We start from the raw sequence: 12892 nt of genomic DNA on the forward strand, positions 1-12892 counted from the left end.
TAAGGTTCTAAAGCCCTCAGCTTCTCAGAACAGCACAGGCCCAGCATGAGCACAGAGCAGGGCACGGTCACCTCCACCTGGTTCAGAAGTGACTTCACAAGGGGAGTGAAGCCTGAGTGACTCCTGAAAGGAGGTGGGCAGGCAGCGGATGGCTTCAGGGAAAGGGCATCTCAGACAGACTAATTACCCTTTACTTAAAGCAGAAAGGAAAGGTTCCTCAGTAAATACAAACTCAGCTTGATGAGAGAATGTTTCCTCAACCGACTCCTAGAACAATATTTATTGTTAAATCAGGAATGCTTTATCAATGACTCCAGTCTGGCTCCAAGATCAGAACTAACACCCTATTAGGGAAGGAAAATGCTCTGCCTGCACCTCCATGAGCACACCCAGCAACCTGGGATGTGGCAAAGGATCTGCATGCATAGAAGAGTCCAGAGTCCCCTCCACTGAAAGGAACCCCTATACCAAGGGCCCTCAAACCTTCCCTCTCTTCCACAGGGAGTCTGGTGAATTTGGAAGTTTATCCAACAAAGAGGAACTCCCTACCACCCTGGAAGCCTTGGGGCTTTGGAAAAATCCCTGCCACACATTTGCTTTGCTCCTGTCATAAGCTTGTTTACTGAAGATTGTATTGTGCTCAAGTCGTCACTGCTGAATTTGTTAAATTCTCTCTGATATTTCTTTTACTGTTCAGATAGGCCCAGCCAGACGTTCCTAGTGGAACTCAAGTCAGAACTTCTGTTTCCTAGGCATTATGTCCATAGCAAAACTTAGCATACTAGTTGGGAGAGCGAGGTGGGAGAATGATTTTTAAGAATGTGATGGTCCCCTAAAAGGAGTAAATGGGGTGCATCCAAAGATTTGGAAGGGAAAAAGGAGCATGCTTATGTGCTTTAGAAAATAGTTAATTTAGGGAGAAAATGTTTTACCGATTCCACGTCTCTGAAAAGGCTGAATTCAAATCAATTCCACAAACACTTACTGAGTACCTACTTGCCCTGGGGATACAAAGATAAATTATTTTAGTCTCAGACGTATTCATTCTAACTGCTTAGCACCTCCACTGTCTGCAGATCCTTTATTATTTTGGTTGTATTAGCTAATTAATTAGCTAACTTTAGACACATGGATATTTTCTCATTACGAAAATGGGTGACATTTGATGAAGGATGATCATTAACAAAATGACTTGTGTTTACTCTAAGTGTTTTTTTAAATAGCTATTCAAGGATAGTTCTCCATAAATAAAAGGGGGGAAAATAAAGGTACTTTCTGTGCTAAAATCCATTATTTAAGCCACATGTAGAGAAAGGTTTATTATCTCCTGGACTAGAGTTTGGCCATCAACACCCATGAAAATATTAGAACTTTATGGATAACCCAGATGTTTTGAAAAGCCTGTGTTTCTCAGCCAATACAGAAGCCATGATCAAAATGCATGGGGTCACTAGTATTTTGACCCTGGTTTAGATCTATTTGGAACAAAATTGCTTAAGCTACTAAAATTCCTAGCTTTTTTTGACTAACATACTGTAGAATGTGAAAAAGTACACTTTCACATCCAGAAAGGTGTCTGGTTCATTTCAATAACTAGGCATGCCAGAGCCCTTGCCTCTATTTCAGTCTAGGCTATGTCACCCCAGAGGAAATTCCACCTCTGCGATCATCAATAACCCCTCTGGCTTATAAAAGTTCAACTAGCTCACTGTGGACACGGCAGGTCTGTTACCAAGTTTCTCTCACAAGGTATTTTCCCAAGTCCTCTCCCCGTCGTGTTTCCATGATTGTGACACTGGGGATTAATTCTTCAGCACAGGACTCTTTACACGTTACACTTTGCAAAACACATGCAGAAGCCACTCGCCTCAAGACTTCTTACTCTCCCAAGACCCAGAGTCCTGGAAGTATTCTGCCATTTTTAGGAGAAATTTTTTAAACAATGTACCGCTGTCCTGGATATTAAGAGCTATTGCATCACACTGACAGCTGGGCCTGGGAAGAATTCAGTGGACTGTTAACCCCTGAATGCTTTTGCTCCAGCAGTGAGAGAGTGAGGGTCAGAGTAGTCGCATCTATGCCCTGCTCCACTCTGTTAACCATATTTACAACTTTCCAAGCTCTGAGACACATTTACCCCTGCCACCCATTCCATCACCCATTTTAAGAAGAAAATACCATACCAGCTCAGACAGGACTTACTTGTTCAGGACCACACAATGAGTTAATGGTGATCTAGAGCTAGGATACTGTTCCCCTGAATCATAATCCTAGGCTCACCCAATTACCCTCTGCTCTTATTAAATAGTAATTAATAACAACTGGAGGAGAAATTGGAGAAAGACATGAGAAATATTATCAAATATCTATGGGATGACGTAGAAAGGGGGAAGAAATTTCTTCCGTGTCTCCCTAGAGGAAAAAGCTAGGGCTAATAAGTTGAAGTTACAGGGTTACCATTTCTGGCTTGATATCCAAATGAACTTTCCACCCCAAAATAAAATGTCCCCAGATAGTGATTGCTCAGTCCCAGGAGACATTCAAGCAAAGGGCTCATCTCAAGGCTTTTGTAGAAACCATTCCTTCATTGAGGTGAGAGAAAGGATTGAGCCAAAGGATTTCTGAGGTCTTTTCCAAATCTTTGATTACACGGTCATTTTTCAATTGACTTCTGTGTGTTCTATTTGATCATTAAGAACCTGACAGGTCTTGTCAAGAGTTCTGGACTTCTAGCTTAGAAGTGGTTGCCATTTCCCACTTGTTCAGAGATTGTCCAACACAGTGACTCTGAGATGTTGACCAATAGAGCACATCATGGAATTTTAGAGCTGACGGGATCTGCAGAGCTTATCTGCTCCAAGTTACATCATTTTAAGGATGAAGGAAGCAAGGCTCAGAAAGGTGATGTAAATGGCCCAATGCCAGACAGTAGCTAGTACCAGTGTGAGGCCAGAATGCATATCTCCTGACACCCAGCCCAGCAATCTTTCCATGTCATCCACGACTCAGTTATTTTCTTGAGCATATGTCACATGGCAGCACTTACCTAGATGCTGGAGAGCCAAGGCAAGAGGGAGTATGACAGGCAAGTCCCACTACCATGTTGCATATGTGTTCAGGAGGAAGGAGACACACAATGTTGAGTAAATAAAGTAGCTGAACTTAATCAGATGACTTTATTTGTAAAGTCATTAAAATATGTAACTTCCCCCTTTTGTTTCAGGGGTGAAAAGATTAAACAAGTATAGGTGTTTATGTGGTTTTAATGATAAGCCCCATGTGCTTTTACTGATTTTATGTTTTATGTTAAAACATCACAAACCCAAGGTAAATTGCATATTGTATGTTGTTGGATATGTATTTAACTGATGTAAGTGCCCTGTCTTCCAGCACTACTGTATGGATTCCAATCACTGTGAATGAAATGTCGTACGTGTTTAAAGTATTTAACAGATGTAACTTAATAAATTGGCATTGAAAGCTGCAGAATTTTAATAATTAGATCAATTCTTTTGTCCATCTGTTCATTTATTTTTCTTTCTAGATTAAGGTCTAAGGATAACCTCTTGGGGTTTTAAAATGCCTCTAGTTCTCCATGTATTTGAATTCAAAATGGCAACTGATTTTCACAGGTCATAATAAATCCTATGACAAACTGACTATGAAACCCCACAGATTGTGCCACTCTGGTCAGATGAGGGAAAGGAAGAGAAGGAGGGAATATACTTAGTTCCTTTTTATGAATTAGGAGACTCTGTGGTTAAGTGGCTTAAACTCACAGCAAACAACCCTAAAAAAAGAGAAAGGAAGGCCAGAGAGAGTCATATTAGTACTTGATGGAGCCAGAATTTGGACCCAGGTCTCTCTGACACTATACATGCTGCCACTCATGAAACGGCAATCAGCAAGAATTAAAAGGGTTCAACTCATCCATCTCTTTCCATTTCCCAGAGCAGTAGTTAGTCACCATTGATGCTCAGCCAATAACAGCGTGGGACCATATTAAATTGCCATTTCTGTGGGTCAAAAAGGGTCACACTGAAATTTCATTTGTTTCCAGCTAATAGCTGTAGGCAAAATGAGACATGGATTAAGGGAGAAGAGGGTAACGCTCTCCTCCAAAAACTCAGTCTCAAAATTTCCCCTCCCAGTGGGAAATCTAAGCATGTAGTGGTGTCCTTCTGAAGTGCAGTTCTCACTTTTAGCTTGTACCCAACTCCTGGGAGTGATGAGAACAAAACATTTTTTACCCTTATGTAAAGAAATGAATTATTTGCCCTGAATTTATTAAAAGCCAAATGTCTACAAAAGTCATAATGCCAGTTCTCCAGATGAAAAAGATTGTTCTCCTAATCCAGCTCACCAAACACAACTTTTGCACTCAGTTCTCAGAGACTCTTCATCCCTAGCAACTTTAGATCAAGGAGACAAAACTGACCAACTGTTAGATAGTCTGACTATCTTTATTTACCATCCCTGTTCACATTGCTTCCACTCACCCACATGTACACACCAAAATAACAGCAGTAATAATAATAATAATAATAATGCTCCAGGGTGGAATTGTAGAAAACACAGTGGATTGGAGTCAACAGATCTTCGTTCCAGGCCCAGGTCTGCCAGCTGGCAAATTCTGAGGCCTTGGGCCAACCACTTCATTCCTATGAATCTCAACGTCCTCCTGTGAGAATCATGAGTAGCAGTGGATAAAGTGAGCTAAAGCCCCTTCCATTTGTAGTTTAGAAACTGGTCTCAATATTCTATGCTTATAATGCTTGACTTTCAAACGAGCTTCCCTTTTTCAGTGTGTGGGGGTAGAGGAGAGGGTTTCTGCAAGGGAAAGCAAAATTCCCCATGTACTGTACACTTCATGTACCTTACACTTGGCACACAGGGACTTTTTACCCCTTCGGGGCATGAAATGGAAAGGTAGCTGGAACTGAGACCTCAACTCCAGGGTCGGTGAACGCTGTTCCATGCTGACAACACTCCCCATGCCCCTCTGCCCCTCCCACCCCAATTCTCCACCGGGTATGGCAGCCCACTCACCATTCCACTTAACAGGGATGGCCCCTCACGGGCTGAGGTTGGACTTTAACGCTCGTGCTTAGAGCTGGCATTTTTTGTGTTCTTACCTTATGGAACACATTGAACTCAACTCTTCAGACAGTTCATCTTACTTCCCAATGTGATGAGATTGCACTATTACCCCATTTTACATATGAGGGAAATGAAGCCTAAAAGATTAAGTTTACCTGCCCAGAATTACTCAGCTAAGTCAACATTTGAACCCAGGCAGGATAAAAGTGCCCAACTCTCAGGGTTTATTGTTAGCAGTAAATAACAATCACTGACATTCAGTGGGCACTTAGATAAGCACTGCATCATCTCATTTAATCCTCAGTCAGAGGCTGATTTCCTAGTCTCAAATCAGTAAAACACATCTGCTCCCACAGAGATTGGCATTCTCAGGAACAGACCTCCAAAGATGACTGGGTCTTCTCTGCAGTGTAATACCACTGATTGAACAACCACTCTAACCTGAGAAGGGATCCAAGGATGCCCTCCCTTCCTGAATACCACGTCCCACTTGATGTCCTAATCCTGGTACCTGGAATAGGAACACTGGCAGCACCACTGTCCTGTCAGCTCAAACTTACCCCAGCTGGGACGCCCTAAATCTGGACACACTCATCCCTCACGCCAGCTCCAGCTCACTTGATTTCCTTCTCTACTGGCCCCAGGGTGTTGCCAATATCACCACCTACCACTAGAGCCCCATTTTGCCTTTGTCTTGATTCTCCATTCTGCTTTTGTCAACCCCAGAAAGATGTGAGCACCTACCCAGGGCCAAGCACAATGCTAAGCATGTTGCAAACACAGTTTCCTCTTAGTGTTTTCACAAAACACTAGAGGGTAGATACTATTACCAGTATGGCTAGTTTGTAAATGAGGAATCTGAGGCTCAGGGAAGCACAGTGACTTTCTCAAAGGCACACAGCCAGAGTGATAAATCTGGATTTGGATCCATCAGTCAGCCTAATCCCAACCTCTTATCCACCGTCATGTTCTGCTTCTCTGTTTTGCCCACGTCTCTACCTCTTACCCACTGTGTGGCCTTGGGCAAGCCATCTAACGTCTCTGGGCCACAATGTGAATTTCTAAGTTCATTTCCAGCCTAAGATTCTCGGAATCCCAGCTGAGCAACGCCAGAATTGTCATCATCGCCATATTATAGATGAGTAAGATCAGGTCTTTCTTTTTAAGGGGACATCCTACCCAGATCCCTCTCCTCTCCAGGTTGTGCGCTCATCCCAGGGGACCATGATGAACCGTCATCAAAGCCTTTCCCAGGGGGCTCTGTCCCCAAGCAAAGCGGCTTGTCTGGCTGTATGTTTATCTCATGCTTTACAGGGCAATAGTTCTCAATTTTGACTACACTTTGGCCAGAGCTGGGGTGGGGGAATGGGGCTAGATTAACAAAACCTGATGTCCAGGCACTACCCCAGACTGATTAAATCAGAATCTCCAACAATGCAAGACAAGCAACTGTATTTTTTTAACTCCTAGGTAATTCCAAGGTGCAGCCAGAGTTGAACCAGAATTTTTGAAGCACTGGCCTATGAAGCAAAAAGCAAGGCCCTGAAGCTAGACAGATCCGCCTTATGTTCTCAACTCCACCCTGCTCCAGCTGTGAGCCCTCAGACAGATTAGTTAGTCTAGCTGAGCCTGACCTTCCTCATCTGCAAAATGAGAATGACGATCGTGCATGCCTCAGGTGTCCTTCTGAAGATAAAATGAGATATTGCCCATGAAGGTGCATGGCCCCTGCTCAGAGCTCAATAAATGGCGGCTGACATTCTGTCAGAAAATGACCTGAGATTCTGCTCCCTGTATTTCTTTTCTTCCGCATTTAAGGAAGCAAAAGCAAATTACGGAAATTATAAGATTATAATGAAATGGGGTAGGGTAGATGATGAGCTGCAGATTTGGTTATTCATTCATTCAACTGATATTTAACAAGCACCCTCCATGTGTTAGGCTCCTGCTGGGAGTTGTGAGTGAAATCGGCATGGCTATTGAGCTCACCAAGCTTCCAAGCTATTGAGTTGAAACCGTGAGGGGGATACAATAAAGGAATTACAAAATAATAATACATTCTGATAAGCCATCATCTAAAGGAAACAAACAGGGTGCGAAGATAGAGAACAAGAGGGACCCACATAGGTGATTCAGTGTGTCTGATTTAGTAACATTTGGACTGATGGCTCCACAACACAATTACTGACTGATAGCAAGCATGACTCAGCCAGCGGGTATTGCTAATTACTAGGTTCAGGGGCAAAGAACAAGATGACTGAGCACTGGCCAGCTGCCAGCTGTCCCTGAGCCAAAAGCAAATGAGCTGCACCTTGGACTCTTCTGGCACGGCTGGTAACAACCACCCCAGCAATCCCTGGAGCTCCATTCCATGCTCTCAGATGGGAAACATTTCTCCTGTACCACTGCGTGGGGATTGAGAACGCTTCTTGGCACTCTCTGCGGTTTTTTAGAAGTGACACCCAACTGGACTTCGCTTCCTGTGCTAGGGAACTCTCCCAGTTATTGCCCTGGCACTAAGAAACACAACCTGACACCATAAAAAAAATTAGTGGCATGTATCCCTTCTCCCAAGAGTTCCATGGAGAGGAGAATAGGGTCTGGATGACAGTAACCATTTTATAGAGAAGTAAACTGAGGCCTAGAGAGGAAACCATCAGGCCCAAGGATTCACAGGAATAAAGGGAGCCATGTCTGAGCAACACCAATACAGTGTTCCCAGCCTCTATAGTGCTTCCCTAGAGGGTGTGGTCCCTGAGCAGAAGGGCCAGACATGTCCCACTCTGGAAGTCTACACAGCAAAATTAAATCCCTGTAAGTGCTTGCAGATATGATGCAGGCAGGAACAGAGGAGTAAGGACCAACACACTGGGACCTTCTCACGTCTCCACGACCTTGTCCAGTATTTTCACTGTGAGCATTTTTACCATAGACATCTTTGCTGCAAGCTTTTTCGCCACATAGCCAATTGGTTGTAAGGCAATTTTGCCATAAAAGATAAAATAATTTAAAAAAGAGGGACATTTAGGGCTTCCCTGGTGGCACAGTGGCTGAGAGTCTGCCTGCCAACGCAGGGGACACAGGTTTGTGCCTCGGTCCGGGAAGATCCCACATGCCGCGGAGCGGCTGGGCCCGTGAGCCATGGCCACTGGGCCTGCATGTCCGGAGCCTGTGCTCCGCAACGGGAGAGGCCACAACAGTGAGAGGCCCGCATACAGCAAAAAAAAAAAAAAAAAAAAAGGGACATTTAAAAGGACATGACATGTATGCACTGATGTGTATAAAATGTATGACTAATAAGAACCTGCTGTATAAAAAAATAAATAAAATAAAATTCAGAAATTCAAAAAAACCTGAAAAGAAAAAAAAAGGACATAATGACTTATTTACAAAACAGAAACAAACTCACAGACTTAGAGAACATACTTATGGTTACCAGGGAGGAAGGGTGGGGGACAGGGAGGTAGATTGCGAGTTTGGGATTGACATGTACACACTGCTATATTTAAAAAGGATAACGAACCAGGACCTACTGTATAGCACATGGAACTCTGCTCAATATTCTGTAATAACCTAAATGGGTAAAGAATTTAAAAAAGAACAGATACATGTATATGTATAACTGAATCACTCTGATGCACACCTGAAACTAACAGAGCATTGTTAATCAACTATCCTCCAACATAAAATAAAAATTTCAGGGCTTCCCTGGTGGCGCAGTGGTTGAGAGTCCGCCTGCCGATGCAGGGGACACGGGTTCGTGCCCCGGTCCGGGAAGATCCCACATGCCGCGGAGCGGCTGGGCCCGTGAGCCATGGCCGCTGGGCCTGTGCGTCCGGAGCCTGTGCTCCGCAACGGGAGAGGCCACAACAGTGAGAGGCCTGCATACCGCAAAAAAATAATAATAATAAAAAATTTCAAAAAAATTCAAAAAAACTCAAATCTTAAGAACATAATGAAACATGAAAAATGAATAACAAAGTTAAAGACTTTATTGCAAAATACAAAATATTTGAATATATTTAAAATGTGTGTAGATTCATGGCAATACTGCACAAAGAGCTGACTTTATTTTGTGGGTTGTACCTAAGAACTTGTCTTCCAAGTCTTTCATTCACAGTAATATACATTTTTTGGCTTATTGATTCGTCTCCTCGTTCACCACATCATACATTTTCCTTTTTGCTAAAATTTCTTCTGTCGTTAAGAGAGATTTCCAAGTACTAGGACGCGTATTTGTGGCGGAGCTCTGTATTGCATGGTGAAAGCCTGTTGCTTATTCTTGACATACTGGCACATGTCCGTTGATAGACATCCCATGGGAAAGGTGGGTTCAACTCTGTGCCTTCAAAGCCCTTGGCCCATTTCACCTCCAATGTAGTGTGTTTCAAAATAAGAAACCAACTCTTGGGGCAAACCATCACGCTCTGTCAACTTGATAAAGCCATCAATAACGTCGCTAACTGGGAAGAACGCTATTCATTCCAACCATTTGAAAACAAACTGTCAAAACAAACTGTCAGCCAGTTATCTTATCTTTCACAGCAAAACTGCCTTACCATCAATTTGTTATGCGGCAAAAATATTTTCGGCAAAAAGGCTCATGGCAAAGATGTTTATGGCAAAGAAGCTCACAGCAAAAATACCTAGAACCCCCTAGGATATTCTCCCCATCCATATATTCATGAGCCCTAGCACTTCAGAGGCACAGCCATCCTCCACCAAGTGTCCAAAAGAAGAAAGAAGGACAGGGGAGGGGGAAGGGGAGGGGAGGGAAAGGGAGGGATATCTGCCATTACTGACCACCTCCCCTGAGGCAGGCGTGACACAAGGCACTTTACACTTGTTAACTCATTTAACCTTACCTAGAAGATAGGTATTAATATTCCCGTTTTACACATGAAGGAACTGAGGCTTAGAAAGCTGTAAGAAAACTGACCACTGCTGTTCACCTCATAAGCAATAGAACTCAGCTTCCAGAGGCCTTCTTCCTTCCAGGGTTTACATTTCTGACCTGACACAATCTTCTAACCCGGCTTCCCCCACAGTCACTCCCAGGAAATGGCTTAAATAGAAATTGATGGCTCAGCGTTAACTCGAAAGAGTGTGAGCCAGTCAATAGCTGCTCCAGATGGACCAGGCTAATCATTAGGATTATTCAGGAAGACAGAAAAGCAGCCCCTGATTGAATCACACAGATGCTCTAAGCAATGTTCCATGGCTTTGGTAAATGAAGAAGGAAGCTATGAAGAGAGTACTGAAAAACACTGGACATTTGCCTGTGCTTCCCCCATAGTCCCCCAAAGTGAATCCTGAAAGGTTAAAAGTGGTTTCATCACAAGTGTGGTTGTCAATTTCATTAAATTGGGAAGAAAAAGTCATTCGGGGGGAACTTAAGCCTTCTTTCTGCAAAGGTGAACGCTGGGCCCCAATTCATAACCACAGAGAGAAGAAAATGAAGCCCCTTACAATACAGCATAGAAAAGCAAGAGGCTAGAGACATGGGGTCCCTGTAATGCTCCACCGCATGCCCTTATCCAGGTCACTTAACAGAATTATTGTGCACTCATTCAACCAACATCAGCACCTAGCTCTAAGCACTACCCTGAGAGAACAAAGATAAAGAAGACATTGGGATTTCCAGTTCTAGCCACGCAGAGTAATGACTAAAAGACTTCCTGTCATCACAGCTGTAAAACTGGACTAAGTATATGAAGCAACTGCTTTTGGGCACTGGACAACAGACAACATAGGGCTGTGATCTTGAGAGAAAGGAAATATGTGAGATGTGCTCCACATTCATCTCAGCTTCCTGCCTGTGCAGTTTCCAAACAGTGACCCAGGGAAGTGGTACCCAAAGAGAAAGCAGCAGTCTTACAAGGTAGAGGAAACAGCAGGTTTGGGGACAGCTAGAATTTGTGCGGAAGGATACAGGAAAGAAGGATGTTGTATAGAGAAGCTGCAGGAATCTTCACGCAGGTCCCTTTGGTTGAATATTAAACTGTGCAAATGCAGAAGCATCACAGCAAACAGCTACAGGGAGCTTAAGAGCTGAATGGAGATTACAGAAGTCACACACTATTGTGATAGGATGGAATTCTGACCAACCAGAGTAGAGACAGATGACTGTAAGCCCAGGCATTCAGCTGAGACCCTAGAAAGACCACATTTAGGAATAGGATAAATGTTAGTAGACATGAGTCTCATCCTAACAAGCCCTTTGAACATGGCTTGACAGGATCAAGACTTCCAGAAACAAAACAAAACAAACAAACAAAAGAAAACACAAAAAAGCTCAACATTTTTCAAAGACAACAAAAATCCAGGCTCTCAGCAACCTAGCATCCATAATATCCAGCATACAATAAAAATCACCAGACATGTGCGAAAGTCAGGACAAATGTGACTTGCAGCCAGAAAGAAAAAAAATCACTGAAACATACCCAGAGATGGCAGAGCTGTTGGAAATAGGGGACAATATCTATTTGATATTATATATATGGTCATTGCTTTAAATCAAAAGATGGACATGACAAGTAAACATCTGGACTCTCAGGGAATAACTGGAAACTACAAAAACAATCAAAAGAAGATTCTAGCACTGAAAAATACCACATCACGAATTTCAAAGTTTGCTGGATGGGTTTAACAGCTTAATGGACATTGCAGAAAAAAAAATATTGGTGAACTCAAAGACAGGTTAATAGAAATGAACCAAATTAAGACAGAAGAAGAAAAAATACTGAAAATATTAACAGAAACCCAGTGACCTGCGGGACAAAATCAGGTCCAATATATGTTTAATGAGAGTCCCCAAAAGAGAAAAGAAAATTCACTGAAGCAGAAAATATACATGAAATAATAGCAAAATTTTTCCAAATTTAATGGAAAAAAAGCAACACATGAACCAAAGAAACTTAAAGCCACCAACAGGATATGTTTTTTAAAAAGAAAAAAAGAACACCAAACGAAGGTTATCATATTCAAATGAATGGAGAAGAGAAAAATCTTAAAGCAGTCAGAGAAAACTACACATTACATTCAGGGAAACAATGATAGGAATGACATCCGATTTCTTAACAGAAACAAGACAGTGGAATAACATCTTTAAATTGCTGAAGGAAAAAATATATCAACACACAATTCTGTATTCAGTGAAACTCTTCTTCAGAAATGAAGGCAAAATAGAGATTAGATTTCAGCATGGGAGACCTGAGAGAATTGCAGTAGTCTAGGTTTGTCTGTGGATGAAATGAACCATGACTCTCAAGCTCTTAGGTTAAAATCTCAGGTTAAAATCTCATGATGATAACTTTACTGACACACGACCAGAAGGGCAATTTCTTCTACTTGTTCACCCAGAAATAGCTTTTGACTACCAAAATTTTTTGAAAACTTTTTCTATGGAAAAAGATTCCTTGGGAGCCTTAACAAAAGCGACAAAAAGGCACATTTCTTGGGGGACAATAAATGAAGAGAGACTGCATGGGAAACTTCTCAACATTCAGTGTTCCAGTTTATGGTACAGAGAAAATCTGGACAGGGTTTTTTTCATGGAAACAATGCAGTAAATGTGATACTGCCTCTGCGATCAGAAAGCATTGTGTGAACTGAGTAACTAGGATTCCCTTTTTAAAATACTCCAGAGAATTTCACTAGGGTGAATTTCCTGTGATTGACAACATATCAACAGAAAGGACATATGGGCTTGATATCGTTTTAGGAGGCCAATGCATTCAGCTCATTCATTCACCCAGTATTTGTTGAGTGCTTACCTTGTACCAGTGTTCTA

Source organism: Globicephala melas, chromosome 6 (assembly GCF_963455315.2).
Source record: "Globicephala melas chromosome 6, mGloMel1.2, whole genome shotgun sequence".
NCBI lineage: Eukaryota > Metazoa > Chordata > Mammalia > Artiodactyla > Delphinidae > Globicephala > Globicephala melas.